The 17,377-nt window shown below is 43.9% G+C and overlaps 1 pseudogene; it reads right to left on the bottom strand.

Annotated features, from left to right (window-relative positions):
• Window positions 1–3,547: 3,547 nt before the first annotated feature.
• LOC112611330 lies at window positions 3,548–10,162 on the bottom strand (annotated as a pseudogene).
• Between the last annotated feature and the right edge of the window lie 7,215 nt (window positions 10,163–17,377).

Here is a 17,377-nt window from a genome sequence, read left to right as displayed (position 1 = left end):
GGTCATTTTGTCTCAACTGAGAATCTTCTTATGATCCAGGTGCTACAATGAGTTCTGGATGGCCTAAAATGGGCGAAGTCTGGCCTTGTTCACAAATTATGATCCAAGATATTAACCACAGTTCTCCCTCTTCTCTTTAATATCCAAGACCCTGAAGTTGACTCAAGGAATGAAAAAAACAGAGCTAAAAGCACAATCAGATTAGCATATAGGTAATGTCAATGGCCAACTTCTTCATGGTATGGATCATTATTTAAAAGTACATATGGAAGCCGGGTGTGGTGGCTCACACTCGTAATCGCAGCACTTTGGGAGGCCGAGGCAGGCGCATCGTGAGGTTAGGAGATTGAGACCATCCTGGTTAACATAGTGAAAACCCATCTCTACTAAAAATACAAAAAATTAGCCAGGCGAGGTTGTGGGCGTCTGTAGTCCCAGCTACTCAGGAGGCTGAGGAAGGAGAATGGCGTGAACCCGGGAGGTGGGGCTTGCAGCGAGTCAAGATCGTGCCACTGCACTCCAGCCTGGGCCACAGAGCGAGACTCTGTCTCAAAGAAAAAAAAAAGCTACACATGGAAATAAAATGCTTACTCAGAACTGAACAGAAGTTTCTTCTAACTCACTCACTTCTTGACTTGGAATTACTAAGCATAGCACTGTAAACAAAGGACATCGTTGAGAAACTGAGACTACCAAAATGTTGGCATATGTGGGACTTATGGCCAAGAAAATGAAGTATCTGAGCCCACCTTATCCCCAGTATGCATTTCAGACCAGGAGCAAGTCACTAATGACAGTGAATTTCCAGGCTCAACTATGGCTGCCTAATGAGGCTGGCCCCCCGGGGGTGGGGACTGGGGAGGGGACACACACAGGTGCCCAAGCTTCAGTCCACATCTTACCCGGTTCAGCCAGAAGCAGCCATGGGGCACAGGGAGACGTCTGCTTCGAGAGCATTTCAGCAGCGAAAGTCAGTACTCTCTGGTTCCTGTAATTCCCTCCCAGTAATTCCAAGTCCAAAATTACCATCAGTGCAACATGAAAAACTGTTCATAGTTTTTCAGTAAAGTGTACGTACAGCTTTAATAACGATTATAATCTGAACAAAGCCATTCTTATTATACAGGATGGAAAATCCTCCAAGCAACATTTTAAACCATGGACACTAGCGTTGGCATACATTGCATCTATCCAGAGATGACATAAACACACATCCTTCCAGCTAGGAACAGACAATCTCATGTCACCAAGTCCCCTAGGATTGGCGATAAAAACAGACTTGTGGTCACCGCTCGGTTTTTCTGGCGTCTGGTTTCATATGGAATCTTACGTAAGTTGGCCTCAGAGGGAAGTGGCTGAGCAGCAAAGCAAGACAGCATGTATGTAATTAGTTGGGCAAAATAACACGTCCATGCTACCTGGAACGTACGTTAGGGAAAACAGGACCATATGGAGCGTGGGGCAGAGATATTCACTCAGCTAAATTGCCTTTGTAAAATCACATGTTTAAAGCATGCAGGACAGAAAAGCAGAATAATTCAGAGCTTGAAAACATGAAATAACAGAAACGTGAATATTTGCAATACATACTTCCTAATATTGGAAATAAGAGCATTGGACAGAAAGGCAAGACTGGGTTTTCCAGAGACACACATTTTGGGGCTCAAAATTTCATGTTCTAAGCTTCTCTATCACGTAGGGATCAAGAACAAAAGCAAGGCTGGGGTCCTGGCCAGACCAAGTGGTACCTTGAGCCAGTCCATGTGTCCTGAGGGCCCCTGGGCCCCATTTCCCATCCATAATCCAAGTTTGCTCAGCTATGGTCTGTCCTGGTACTCGGTGGACAGCCACAGGGCCCCGCTCCTGTGGGCCTTCAGAGGGACAGGAGAGAGCAATCCCCCCACAGTCCAACCCCCCAGAAGGCCTGAAATGGAAACGCTCTAACTAAGGCTCTCCTGCACTCCCCCGACTTTCTTCTAATACTACTCTCTCAACAAGTAGAAAAATAGGCTATAAGGAGGCTTAGGCAGCGATGCAAAACCCAGGCAGACACACACTCGAATAGCTCTCTCTGAATAAAGCGAATCTGCCTCCACACGCTTGTTTGTTATTGTTCTGGCTTCTCCAAGTTTTAAAGGATAAAACCCTAAAACTCAGAAGCTCAAATCAATTCCTAATGTGGGATATGTTTTCCAAATATGGCTACCAAAACCATACAAGAATAACCTGAGAATAAGAAGCTAAGGGCCGGGCGCAGTGGCTTACGCCTGTAATCCCAGCACTTTGGGAGGCCAAGGAGGGTGAGTCATGAGGTCAGGAGTTCATGACCAGCCTGGCCAAGATGGTGAAACCCCATCTCTACTAAAAAAAAAAAAACACAAAACAAATTAGCCAGGCATGGTGGCACAGGCCTGTAATCCCAGCTACTCAGGGGGCTGAGGCAGAGAATTGCTTGAACCCGGGAGGTAGAGGTTGCAGTGAGCCTAGATCGTGCCACTGCACTCAAGCCTGGGTGACAGAGCAAGACTCAAGCCTGGGTGACAGAGCGAGACTCAGTCTCAAAAAAAAAAAAAAAAAAGAAAAGAAAAGAAAAAAAAGAAATTAAAAAAGGAAGCTAGGGTTAGGGAGATTTCTGAAGCATCGTTTTTCAAATGCGGGCTGTACCCTGTCGTCCTGAGGAGTTACCCTTGCTGGGGGCCTGTGGGGCCCCAGAAGGCAGATTGGGGGGCTCTCACACCACAGCCTTGGAGAACTAACCAGAAGCTTACCAATCTACAACTCCTAAGGTAACGTGAAACCAGTTCTGGTCTGTGGTTTGAAAACCTTAAATGGAAAGGAGCTGTAGATTTTCTTGCCACAATCACTCATGACTCATACAACACTATATTACTGGCATAACATGAAAACAAATTACCCTTTAAGCCTAACTCTAAAAAGAAAATCCCTTTCAAAACAGGTATGCTCAAATAAAGTATTCTGAGACTTCCAGAAGGACGGTCCTAGAATGAGCCAGTGCCCTGGAGAGCCCATGTTTGAACAAAATAGCACAGTTCTGGCCGGGCACGGTGGCTCACGCCTGTAATCCCAGTACTTTGGGAGGCCGAGGTGGGCAAATCACAAGGTCAGGAAATCAAGACTATCCCGGTCAACATAGTGAAACCCCATCTCTACTAAAAATACGAAAATTAGCCAGGCGTGGTGGCACGTGCCTGTAATCCCAGCTACTCGGGAGGCTGAGGCAGGGGAATCACTTGATCCCTGGAGGCAGAGGTTGCAGTGAGCTGAGATCGCACCACTGCAATCCAGCCTGGGCGACAGAGCAAGACTCCGTCTCAAAAAAAAAGAAAAAAAAAAAAGAAAAAAATACCACAGTTCAAACCTTTCTCTGTTGTACTTATGTGGATTAGTTACAATTATGATGTCACTACTTTCAAAGGAACGATTAAAATTATTGTTAAAAACATTTGTCACAAACAGAAATGCCCTGTAAATCATATTACTGCACACAGGGTTATGAGAAGCTATGCACATCAAGATCTTACAGCCTCTAGAAGACCCAGAACAGAGACCCTACGGCCATGACCATAGCCACTCCCACCAACATGCCCAGTGCCAGGTCACTGTCATTGTCTGGATATCACTCTTGAATGATGACTTGGTTAGCAGGCTGCTGTCCATCAAGTCCTGCATAGGAGTCCTGGCAGGGCACAGCATATGCCTGTCCATTAGCAGCATAGACAGTTTGAGTTCCTGGCGGGCACACACCACTGTATGGCTCACGGCCCTATTCCTCAGTGGCTGGAGCAGCATGGGGGAGGAAACCACGGGTGTCTCATGAATCATGACGGTGGAGCCCACATAGGCTGTGTTTGTCCTGGAATCTTGGAGTGTAAATTTCCAGGCCAAGCAATCACCTGTGTTTTCTACACAAAGACTAATCGCTTTCCCATCTCACCTAACAATCTGCAGCATGCAGTCTTTTTCCATATATATAAAATATATATCAATATATATTTTAATAAGAATATTATATATTATATAATTATTTTTAAATATTACATTAATACAATTAATATAAATATATTAAGTATAATTATATAATGCATAAATATTATTTATTATAAATTATACAATATATTTTATATATATATTTTTTTTTTTTTTTTTTGAGACAGACTCTCATTCTGTCACCCAGGCTGGAGTGCAGTGGCATGATCTCGGCTCACTGCAACCCCCACCTCCCAGGTTCAAGCAATTCTTCTGCCTCAGCCTCCCAACTAACTGGGATTATAGGTGTGTGCCACCATGACTGGCTAAATTTTGTATTTTTAGGAGAGACAAGGTTTCACCACATTGGCCAGGCTGGTCTTGAACTCCTGACCTCAAGTGATCTGCCTGCCTCGACCTCCCAAAGTGCTGGGATTACAGACGTGAGCCACCGCTCCTGGCAGTATGCAGTCTTTTGACTTTCCATCCAGAGGCTGACTATCCTGACATTCCTGCCCGGTGGGGATGCTGAGGCATTCCACTTGCATGTGGACCTTATCCTCAACACTCTGCCGAGTCTGCTCATCACAACAGGTCAGGTACCATTTGACCACAGGTCAAACCAATTCTTGTTCCAGAGCTTCAATATAGCACTGTGCCGCAGCAACCAGCCACTCTTCACACCATCTCTTCACCCGCCAGCCAGAGTGGAGAATGCAAAGACGCCACTGCGGTTCCTCAGCTCCAACTGTCACACCAATGTCTATTCTTCTAATGCAATACTGCATTTGGTTTGTGAATATTTGATCTAGAATTTTTTTTTTTTTTTTTTTTTTTTTTTTTTTTTTGAGACTGAGTCTGGCTCTGTCGCCCAGGCTGGAGTGCGGTGGCCGGATCTCAGCTCACTGCAAGCTCCGCCTCCCGGGTTCACGCCATTCTCCTGCCTCAGCCTCCCGAGTAGCTGGGACCACAGGCGCCCGCCACTTCGCCCGGCTAGTTTTTTGTATTTTTTAGTAGAGACGGGGTTTCACCGTGTTAGCCAGGATGGTCTCGATCTCCTGACCTCGTTTTTACATCTATACCCATAAGTAAAATCAGCCTATAGTTTTACTTTTGAAATATCTTTATTGGCTTTTATAAAATGTAATGCTAGCTTTCAGAAAATGAATTGGAAAACAGGAAAATAATGTGTTTCATAAGATAATTTGGGGTGCTTTTCATCTACTTCTAAAGAATGATCATTAAACTCCTTTGAGCCAAGGAGACCTTGAAAAATTTAATGAATCCTTTGGACTTGAGCCCTAGAAAATAGTATGTGCTCACTTAAGCTTAATTTAGCATACAATTTACAGGAGTTCTTCAGATATTACTCTGCATTACAACCCTGGCCAATTAGAATGAGAATGAAATGACGTGTTTACTTTTCCATTTTCTCACTAAACCATAAGGATCATAAGGAGAGGGACTGAGTATGTCTTAGTCACCATCCAGCACTTAATGTAGCAGGCACTGTTTAGAATCTTGATATGCTGTTTCACATAATCCCTCCAGCAACCTTTCAAGACAGGTTTATTGGCAAAGTCACCTGACATAAACCACCTGGTAAACAGCTTTCTTTCCAGTTATCAGAATGCCCCTGAGCTAGTTGAAACCACAGGCATTACACATAAATGGGCTAATGCACCTTGAAAATAATGCAGGTATTTGAATAGAAACGCACTTACCAGCTTAGAACTATCTGAATATGAATGAACTTTCTTTTTTTATTCCTGTGGTAGGAATTTCAGGCCCCAATGCCTGGACCCAACAGTAAGAATCAGGACCACATCTCCACAGCCTCTAGGAAGAACCCGTGTGCATCTCTTCAGGCCAGCTCGCAATGCATCCAGGCATACAGAATTCTGTACCTTCCCTATGTCGTGTCTCTGTTGACATGCCCCTGAAGAAATGCTGTTCTTCTAACTGGATGAACAGAGCCAATGTACTACAATAAAAATATATATATTTAGTCTTAGTCCACAGTTCCTGACACATGAGCTTCTAAGACCCATAGAATCTCTGGCACGACTAAGAGTGGTTTTTTTGGACCTAAAGACAGAAATGTCATTCGACCCAGCAATCCCATTACTGGGTATATATCCAAAGGAATATAAACAGTTCTGTTATAAAGATACATGCACACATATGTTCCTTGCAGCACTATTCACAATAGCAAAGCTATGGAATCAACCTAAATGCCTATCAGTGACAGACCGAGTAAAGAAAATGTGGCACGTGTACCCTGTGGAATACTATGCAGCCATAAAAAAGAATGAGATCATGTTCTTTGCAGGGACATGGATGGAGCTGGTGGCCATTATCCTTAGCAAACTAACCCAGGAACAGAAAACTAAATACCACATATCTTCACTTATAAGTTACAGCTAAATCATGCGAACACATGGATACCTAGAGGGGAAAAATACACACTCGGGCCTACTAGGTGGCGAGGTGGGAGGAGGGAGAGGACCAGGAAAAATAACTAACAGATACTAGGCTTAATACCTGGGTGATGAAAGAATCTGTACACCAAGCCCCATGACACAAGTTTACCTATGTAACACACCTGCCCTTGTACCCCTGAACTTAAAATAAAAGTTAAGGGCCGGGCACTCAAGCCTGTAATGCCAGAACTTTGGGAGGACAAGGTGGATGGGTCACTTGGGGCCAGGATTTCGAGACCAGCCTGGCCAACATGATGAAACCCCGTCTCTACTAAAACTACAAAAATTAGCTGGGTGTGTTGGCACACAGCTGTAGTCCCAGCTACTCAGGAGGCTGAGGCACGAGAATAGCTTGAACCTGGGAGGCAGAAGTTGCAGTGAATCCAGGTTTCGCCCCTGCATTCCAGTCTCGGCAAGAGAGTGAGACTCCATCTCAAACAACAACAACAACTAAAATAAATAAATAAATAAACAATTTTTCTTAAAAAAGAGTGTCTTTCTATATGTTAATGAGATGACTCATGACTAGCGGCTCCTAGACAGCCTCAGGATGGGAGTGCTTTGCCAGAAAGCCCAACGCATGATTACAGGATTAGAACTTTCAGTTTCACACCCTGATCTTCAGGGAGAAGAGAGAGCCAGAGATTGAGTTCAACCACTAATGGCCAAAGATTTAATCCATCATTCCTAAAAACCCCTAAACAAGGGGCTTCAGGGAGCTTTGAGGTTAGTGAACTCATGGAGGTGCTGGCGGAATAGGGAACCCGTTTGCTGTAGCTTGCCCTGTGTGTCTCTTCATTTGGCTATTCTGAGTTGTATCCTTTATAACAAACCAGTAAATGTAAGTAAAGGGTTTTCCTACATTTTTCCAGCAAATTCTCAAACATGAGGAGAAGGGCATGGAAACCCCTGATTTATAGCCAGTTAATCAGAACCAAAGTGCAGGTGCAACCCAGGCCATGTGATTGGCATTTGAAGTGAGGCCAGTTTTGTGGGACTTAGCCGTTAACTACGGGCCTGCACTAACTCCAGGTAATTATTATCAGACTTGAATGGAATTGTAGATCACCCAGTTGTTGTCCGAAGAACTAGAGAACTGCTTAATGTGAGGGGAAGAGAAACCCACACACATTTGGTATCAAAAGTTTGTGAGTAAACAGATTTTAGGCACCAGTGAGCTGCTGGAACAGTGCCCCCTCCATTTCCCCAGGTCACTAATGAAGTGGAGGAAAACTACAGCCTTTCTCCCTTCTGTCTTTTTTCCTGCTAAACTAAAAAAGACTGGAAGCAGCATCTGAATTTTTGTTTTACTCATATCCCACGCAGCTAGCTTATCTGTATAAAGGCCCCATGCACTTAGAGAAAAACATCTTCCTTCAACCTCCACCTGTGGAACTAGAAATTTTGCTTTTAATCCAGCTATTGCAGATTTTACACTACCTATTTTTCAAATAATAACATTGAAACTTCACATTAATTGGTCCAAGTTCACACAACATTGCAGTATCAGGGCCCAACATGGTAAGCCTGCTACAGCGGTTACTGCTTCAGGGGACCACCACTGCATCACCCCATATACAAGGTGTTCAGTCATTCTCCCCACACGCATATCTTTTTCTAAATCCACCCACATTGGGGAACTTTCTCTGGTTCACTTATTTCAGTGAGGAGGCAGAGATGGCTCACCCAGAAAGTCACACCGGAGTGGGGAAGAAGCGACAGAAATCCAAGAGTAGGAATCCTTCTCCCAAGCACACAGTGAGAACTAGGTTGGCAAAAGCTGAGTGTCATTAAGCTTTTAGTCTCCCACATGTGTCTTATCAGGCCCCACAACAATTCTTTGTGGAACGTTAAGGAAGAAAAGATTACTTGATAAATAGTTGTGTCTTCGCCTTCCCTAATCTCATTTACCTACCTCCAGAAACATGTTTCATTCTGACTGGGCAAGTCTTGGCCTAGACATTCTGTGATCTCAGACCTCCAGACTTATCCGACTGCCTTGGGATTAAGCTTGGTCTTTCTTGCCAATTATAGATTCCTTTCTCTGTTAAAACAGCCCTCTAGCTCAGAAGGGAATTTCAACACCATCCCTGGACTTTCCCTTTGGGCGGGTCTAGGAGCACTCAGCAAGATGATTGGTTCACTAACTGTGATTGTGACAATGGGTTTTCAGTGTGAATCTTTTCTAAAGGAGTAGCATTCTGAGGCACCTGTTAGGAAGCGTGCTCGGACTTGTGAATCTCCAAGACAGGCACTTATTTTCTCATTTAGGCCTCTTGTGCAACTGGCCTCATTTTTGAAATTAACACATTAGTTTTTTCCCCACACCAATAGTTTCTACTCTTCCCAGAAAATGTGATGCTAACACAGAAAAACAATGGCAGACTTAAGTCCATGGAAGATATTACCTAGCTGATTAGTAGTAATAATAGTAGCAAACACTTAGGTAGCACTTACTGCCCAGCAGGTGCTGTTTTAAGTTCTTTCTATATATTAACTCCTTTCATCAGCACAGCAACTCTATGAGGCAGGTCTAGTGTTATTCCCACTTTACACATGGGGAAAACTGCACCACAGAGAGGTTAAGTAAATTGTCCAGCTATTAAGTGGTGGATTTGAAATCAGAGTCTTTACCCTTAATTACTACACAATTTTGCTTCTAATAGAGTGTATTTCTGAATAAGCTTCTGTAAGGCAATGGTCTCAGGCTTCAGTGGAAACCATAATTCAGACCTCAGGAGCCCTACCATTCTCCGGCAGACATGGCATGGCCCAAACATAAACCCGAAAGCATGAAAAAGGCTTTTGGTCAACTACTGATTTCTGGACATCTTTGCAGTTGTCTTTTTGTGAGAAAAAAAAAATAAAAAAGGTGGAGAAAATGAGTATGCACGCTTGCAGCAAGACACCAATTTTGAAAAATTATAGGAAAAAGTGTGATTTTGTTAAAGAAATGTAGTTGGTTATTTTCAGAAGATTTATAGAAAGTCAAAACAAGCTAGGCACGGTGGCTCACACCTGTAATCCTAGCACTTCGGGAGACTGAAGCAGCAGGATCCCTTGAGGCCAATTGTTCAAGGCCTGCCTGGGCAACATAGTGAGATCCCATTTCTACCAAAAAAAGAAAAAAAGCCAGGTATGGTGGCATGTGCCTGTAGTCCCAGTTGCTTGTGAGGCTAATGCAGGAGGACTGTGTGAGTCCAAACTCAGGAGTTCAAAGTCACAGTAAGCTATAATCACACCCCTGCTCTCCAGTCTGGGCAACACAGTGAGATCCTGTCTCTGAAAGAAAAAAAAGAAAAGAGAAGAAAAACCACCTAAATCTCTTCTTAAAAATATCTAATGTCCTTTAGTAACAGAAAAATAATAATTTGTAATTTGTGCATCATGTATTTTTATGAAAACAGTGTCCTTAGCATTGTTTCATTACAAATACAAACATAAAATAACAATAACAAAAAATACCTTACACAAATTTCAAACCATAGGAGAGACTTACCTAAAAACAAGTAGGCAGATTGTTTTTCCTGCCCTAACTCTCTAATCTAGGATTCCCAACATACAGGGAAAAATGGGTGGCTATACTGTGTATTAGACTACTACTTTGGAGGCACTGGAGTACAATTTGTTGTTGTTGTTGTTTTATTTTTTCACTATGATATGCACCATATGTATCCAAGTACTTACGACATAAACAATTTAAACACTAATTATTAGTGAACACTATAAAGCCACCACCATTTGTGACTAAATTCTGGGCCAAGGAATATAGATGGAAAAGATATACTACTTGTAGACTTGGGCCAAAAAGAGTTCCCAGATGGGCTTCTCGCTCCACTCATCCGTTCCCTGGATGATGCTGAGGTGCAGGTATTAGCTTGCTGGGACTACCATGACAAAATATCACTGACGGGGGGTGCTTAAAAAACAGAAATGTATTTTCTCACAGTTCTGGAGGCTGGAAGCCCATCACCGAGGTGCTGGCAGGTTTGGTTTCTCCTAAAGCCTCTCTCACTGGCAGGCAGACAGCTGCCCTCTCGCCATGTTCTCACATGTGCTTTCCCCTCTGTGTGCACATCCCTGGTGTCTCAATATCTCCAAATTTCCTCTTCTTCTTATAAGAACATCAGTCACATTAGATTAGGGCCCATCCTAGCAGCTTTATTTTAATTTAATCACATATTTAGAGGCCCTGTTTCCAGCTATAGTCACATTCTGAGGAACTGCGGGCTAGAGTTTCAACATATGAATTTGGGGAAGATACAATTCAGTGCATAACAGTGACCTGGAAGCCAAAATATGGAGCCACAAGATGAAAGGATCCTGGGTCCTCAAATCGCCCCTTGGAAGAGAGAAGCCTAGAAGATCTCTCAACTAGGAACAATAGCATCAGACTTTTAATGAGCAACCCAGGAACTTTTAATTTTGTTAAACAACTTATATTTTGGGATTATTTATAAAGAATCCTCCACTGACCAAATGAAAGAAAGCTCAACCATCCCCTGCTGAGTGTATCTAATTAAATCAGGTTTTAATATACTGGCTTCCGGTGAGGAGAAAGAGTACAAATGAAGAGAGATAATTCTAGACCTGCAGTCTCTGAAATTGATTTGGTGAAACTGACCATGGACATTAGATTCTGTAATGAACTAGTACATTAATTAATGCTAAGTGGTATGATTCATTTGAATTACGTTTTATTTAAGTGCAATGAATAGTTTGGGTTCTTATCGGTACCGGAAAAAAAATTCAGAATTAACACATCCGAATTGGTTCATTTGCAGTTGTTTGGTAAATCGAGCTAGTCCCATATTCTTGGGTAAGCATATTTCTGGAGAGAAAAAGAAAGAAAAAGAAAAAGCTTCATATTCTGACAGCGTTATGATCTCTTTGAGGTCAGTTGAAGTGTGACTACCAGAAGCAGAGGCCCGCCAGCACCCACTATTCTTCCGTTCAGAGACAGTCAATTAGGATTTGAAGGGAAGAAAAAAGGAATTGGAAAGGCAGCCTCTTGGCAGCTTAAATTTCCTAGGCTGCTGAAAGGGGAATCCTCCACAGTGAGCAGTGAGATGCCGAAAAAAGATGGGGTATGGGCCGGTGTTGCTCACGAGTAGCCCATGGAGGGGAAGGACCCTAAGTTATGTGGAAGGTGAAGAATGCTTCTGAATAGAGTGTGGGGTCTGTAGTGGATCCATGGAGGTTCATCAAAGCTTCCTGGTGCTGGAGACAGACAGCCCCTGCTTCAGTTGGTCCCCTTGTCCCCAGCCTCACTAAACTGTTCCCCTCTTCAAGTCTTTTCTGTCGTGGACAAGTAGATTTACCTAATCTTCAGCGATGGAAAAACTGATTCGCCTTGGCCACCTATTCTTCTCAGTGTTTTGCATCTTCCTCCTGGCTGTTAGCTTTTGAAACTGAAAGCCAAGAGTTTGATTCTTATTTCTGGGGTTCTGCTATGACAACAGTTCCTTGAGGCAACAGAGCTTGGTTTCTGTCTGCCCAGCAGCAGGAGGTTCAAGGCGTAACAGCGAATATCACACACACCAAAACCTCTCTCAATATATCAAAGCAGATTCCTGCCAAACATCAAAATAAAGAGCCGGAAAATTTTTTACCCCTTTCATGTTTGTTTTTGGGAAAAAAACAACCAAAGAAACTGCACATTATCTAAGGAAAGATTTACAGACAAATGCAATCTGTCCTCTTATGGGAATCCCTGGCACAAAATCCAACGACTGATGTGGTCACACCACGGTTGACAGACAGGCTGCGGCTATTGGGTGAAATAGAACTCCTCACAGAGACCAAACAAGGTTTGTGGGTTACCAGACACTGGTGTCCTCTTACAGACAAAGTGCAGTCTTGTCAGATGACATTCCAAAGGCACATGTCATCTTGGGTGTTCAGGTTGAAGCGACCATTGTAGAGAAGTCTCCTGTTTAGATGACAAAACAGTATCAAGCACAGCTTAGAAATTCTACATTTGCCAGCCTGGCCAACATGGTGAGACCCATCTCTACTAAAAATACAAAACTTAGCCAGGCATGGTGGCACGTGCCTGTAATCCTAGCTACTCGGGAGGCTGAGGCACGAGAATTGCTTGAACCCAGGAGGCAGAGGTAGCAGTGAGCCAAGATAGCACCACTGTACTCCAGCCAGGACAACAGAGAGACACTCCATCTCAGAAAAAAAAAAAAAAAAAAGAGGCCGGGCACGGTGGCTCACGTCTGTAATCCCAGCACTTTGGGAGGCTAAGGCAGGTGGATCACCTGCGGTTGGGAGTTTGAGACCAGTCTGACCAACATGGAGAAACCCTGTCTCTACTAAAAATACAAAATTAGCCGGGTGTGGTGTTGCATGCCTGTAATCCCAACTACTCAGGAGGCTGAGGCAGGAGAATCGCTTGAACCTGGGAGGCAGAGGTTGCTGTGAGCTGAGATCGCACCATTGCATTTCAGCCTGGGCAACAAAAGCCAAACACCCTCTCAAAAAAAAAAGAAAAGAAAATAAATAAATTCTACATTTGACGTAGAATTAAACCATTAGCCAATTCAGAGTGGCTTATTTCCCTCTGTTTTATAGAAAATTGACCTAGATAAAAGTCAAACTCATGGTTTGTGTTTAAATAATTAAAAACTTGAAATGATGTACAAGTAGCAGTAACTGACCAAGCTTCAAGAACAAAATAGCCTAAAATGCTCTTATTTTAAGACAATTTGGGCCAGGTGTGGTGGCTCACTCCTGTAATCCCAACAGTTTGGGAGGAGGCCGAGGCGGGTGGATCACTTGAGGTCAGGAGTTCAAGACCAGCCTGGCCAACATGGGGAAAGCTCGTCTGTACTAAAACTACAAAAATTAGACAGGCATGGTGGCACGCACCTGTAATTCCAACTACTTGGGAGCCTGAGGCAGTAGAAGTGCTTGAACCCGAGAGGTGGAGGTTGCAGTGAGCCAAGATCGTGCCACTGTACTCCAGGCTGAGCAATAGAGAGAGAGTCTGTCTCAAACAAAACAAAGTAACAAAAAAAAGACATTTTGGATTTGAGACATCAGGAAGCCACCAAGTGACTGTCAATATTTTGACCTCAACTCTGACTTTTGTTTGGGGTAGGTTATATCCTCAGATTTTTTTACCCGTCTTTGCCAGTGGGAGGCTCTAAAAAAAACCAGAGAATCTTCCTCCAACTCAGAAATAGCCAAAGATCAGCACAAACAAACACAAAGCAGCACGAAGAACTGTTTTCTACTGCTGGAATACCAGGAAATCTGAGCAGAAGAGAAGAAGTGCTGCTGAGACAGGGCTTTAGTGGTTGGGTTGGTTGGGGAGGTAGGTGGTTTGGTTTGGTTCTTTCCCCTGCATTCAACTTATAAATTAGGTGGCAAATCACAAGAAAATTGGCCAACATCATGAATCATTTATGGGAGTTAAGGAATTACCCCCACCCAACCTAACATTTTCTAGACATGGAAATTGACATCTGGCGGAGTGACTTTCCACCCTCCCTCAGCAAGTTAGTTGCAACACTTAGAACAAGAACCCTGTTCCATCTCTGAGTCCAAGACTGTTCCCACTTCAAAAGTGATCATGGGCTTCATCATAAAAATCTACCTACCACCTCTGAGCCTAGCCATCTTCCCTCACCCCCACCACAACCACAAACCACAGCTTCTCCTTGACAGCCCTTACTAGATCATCATGATGAAAACTCACGAGAACAACAGCATGGAAGTTCGAGGTTCTAACCGCGACAGAAACTGGATGTACAGCATGTAGTAGGTGGTGAATAAATATTTTATTGACAAATTACTGAGTGATCATGTGAATAAAGTTGTCAGGGCATTAGAGACATAATGAGCAGCTTATAGTGTATAATGGGCTTCCTTTTAGGGTTTACTTTCTCAAAATATTTGGATAAGGGTTACCTGATAATGCTAAACATTCATAACAGTAAGTATAGACTTCAAATTAGGCTCACTCCACTGTTCAAATGCTTTAAGTAAAACGTCAAAATTCAGAACATCTGGGATGAAATAAGGCTTAGTTAGTCTTTGCAATTAAAATACTCTTAAAATTACATTAAAAATCAGGCCAGGTGTCGTGGTTTACTCCCGTAATCCCAGCACTTTGGGAGGCCAAGGTGGGCAGATCACCTGAGGGCAGGAGTTTGAGACCAGCCTGGCCAACATGGAGAAACCCCATTTCTACTAAAAATACAAAAAGTAGCCAGGCGTAGTGGGGGGCGCCTGTAGTCTCAGCTGCTCGGGAGGCTGAGGCAGAAGAATCGCTTGAACCCTGGAGATGGAGGTTGCAGTGAGCTGAGATCCCGCCATTGCACTCCAGCCTGAGCAACAGAGCGAGACTTTCTCTCAAAACAAACAAACAAAAATGATATTAAAACTCAAAATGGTTTTAAATGTATTACAGTGGTCGTTGCTGGGACTGCCATTAGGGATGAATTTTTCCTCCCCTTTTTACCTTTCTTTATATGCTGAATTTTGCAATATTAAAAACAAGATTTAAGGCCGGGGGCGGTAGTTCACGCCTGTAACCCCAGCACTTTGGGAGGCCGAGGCGGGCGGATCACGAGGTCAGGAGATCAAGACCATCCTGGCTAACACAGTGAAAGCCCGTCTCTGCTAAAAATACAAAAAAAAAAAAATTAGCCTGCCTTGGTGGCGGGCTCCTGTAGTCCCAGCTATTCCAGAGGCTGAGGCAGGAGAATGGCGTGAACCCGGGAGGCAGAGCTTGCAGTGAGCCGAGATCACACCACTGCACTCCAGCCTGGGTGACAGAGCAAGACTCCATCTCAAAAAAAAAAAAAAAGATTTAAAAGGGCAGGCCGGCCATGGTAGCTCATGCCCATAGTCTCAGCACTTTAGAAGGCTGAGGTGGGCGGATCACTTGAGGTCAGGAGTTCCACACCAGCCTGGCCAACATGGTGAAACCTGTTCTCTACTGAAAATACAAAAATTAGCCAGGTGTGGTGGCGCACACCTGTAATCCCAGCTACTTGGGAGTCTGAGGCAAGAGCGTTGCTTGAACCAAGGAAGTGGAGGTTGCAGTGAGCCAAGATCGTGCCACTGCACTCCAGCCTGGGTGATAGAGGGAGACTCCTCCATCTCATTAAAAAAAATAAAATAAAAATAAAGGGCAAACCAGTTTGAGAATAAACTGAAAGAGGTCAAGCATGGTAACCCCTATTGCCTTGCCTGCCAGGTTCTTGATCTGGGGGATGCAGCAGTGCATGGAAGAGCCCAGGCTTTGGCCTGGCTCAGGGCCCTACATTCAAGAGAGGGCATCAGCTGACTAGCAAATCAGCAGATCTATGTCAAGTGGTGAAGAAGAATAAAGCAGGCTGGGATACAGTGAGTGATGGTAGGGAGCACAGTCTTTCAACAGGTACTCCAGGCTTCTCTGATAAAATGACATTTGAGCAGAGATCGAAGAGGAGTAAGGGCAGAAGCTGGAGACCAGTTAGGAGGCCTCTATAGCAACCAGGTATGGAATGATAGTGGCTCTGTGTGCAGGAGAATAGAGAAGGGTCATACTCTGTCCATATTCAGAAGACATAGCTGCCAGGATTTGCTGAAGGAGTGACAGAATGTGAGGTCTTTAGAAAGAAAGAGTCTTGGATGAGGCAAGATGCCTGAGCTTGGCCTGAGCCTCCTTTGCTTCAGAACCAGTCCAGCCAAAATCCAGGTAGCTCATGAAAGATGAATGAAGTTTCACTTTTTGAGCACCTGTTACTTTTCAACACACTGTCCCCATCCTTTCTCCTGTCTGGATTCACAATAGTCTTTTAATAGCTGAAAAAAAAAAAATGTTATCCCAGACTACATAAATCAGCCATGATCACACCACCAGTAAAAGATAAAATGGAGACTAAAACGAACATTTGGCAATTTCCCTGGGTGGTTCTCCTAGAGGATACTGACCCCTTGATAACAGGGGCCACATGTGTCAGCACTGCATTCTCTGCCATGCCCAGCAAAGCACCTAGCATGCTGTAGGCCCTCAACAAATGCTCACTGAATTAACTCCCCATGGGGAGAGGCCACGGGTGGCTACATTGTGAGGCTTGAGGACGCAGGCATGAGACTTAGACAGATCTAATATTTGTCACTACCTCTGCATTCAGTCCTCCGACTTTGAGCAGGCTTTTAAACCTCCTAATCTTCAGTGTTCTCTCTTGTTTTTTATTTTAAAAAAAAAGAGAGAGAGAGAGAGAAGAAAGAAATGAAGATAATGATACTTAGCCCTCAAAGTTGGTGGAAGGATTAGATGAAATTGTATTTGCAAAGCACTAGCTACAGAAGCTGGCACACATCAAGAAATCAGAAAGTGTAAACTGTTATTAAACCAACGACCTGGAGACTATGCAATCCCTCCTCACTCCTCAGCCAGTACTTCAGTTCCTACCAAACCTGTTAGAAGACCCGGTAACTTAAAATAGAGCCACTGGGGAAGATCTCCTCCGCTCCACTGCCCTCAGCCCCACCCTTCCTGGCCTCGATGCTATGTTGGCTGAAGCACACAAGCTGAGTCATCCCAGCTGCCAGTAGGACAATTTTAAGTCCTAAGGGGCCATGTCCGTCACCCGATCCACAGCACACCCACACCTAGCTTTCCTGTCTGCAGAGATAAATGGCAAATGGGGGAGGCCATGCGTCTTTCTGGGTATCTGGGCTATCAACTGTGGAATGGCCATCCTATCTAAGTGTCTATCAGCCTTGGTTTGTGTGTCAGTGGCGGAGAGACACCTGGCTTATACAGTGTCAGTCTGCAGACAACAGTAGAGAAGTGTGAATCACTAGATTATTTTTGTGGATGGCTAATTAAGCAATTAATGCAATCTCCATATCTAGCATAAGAAACCGAAAAGGCTGGGGGCAATGGCTCACGCCTGTAA

Source organism: Theropithecus gelada, chromosome 18, assembly GCF_003255815.1.
Source record: "Theropithecus gelada isolate Dixy chromosome 18, Tgel_1.0, whole genome shotgun sequence".
NCBI classification, from domain to species: Eukaryota; Metazoa; Chordata; class Mammalia; order Primates; family Cercopithecidae; genus Theropithecus; species Theropithecus gelada.
The sequence above is the reverse complement of the archived record's forward strand: the minus strand, read 5'-3'. Positions and strand labels throughout refer to the sequence as shown.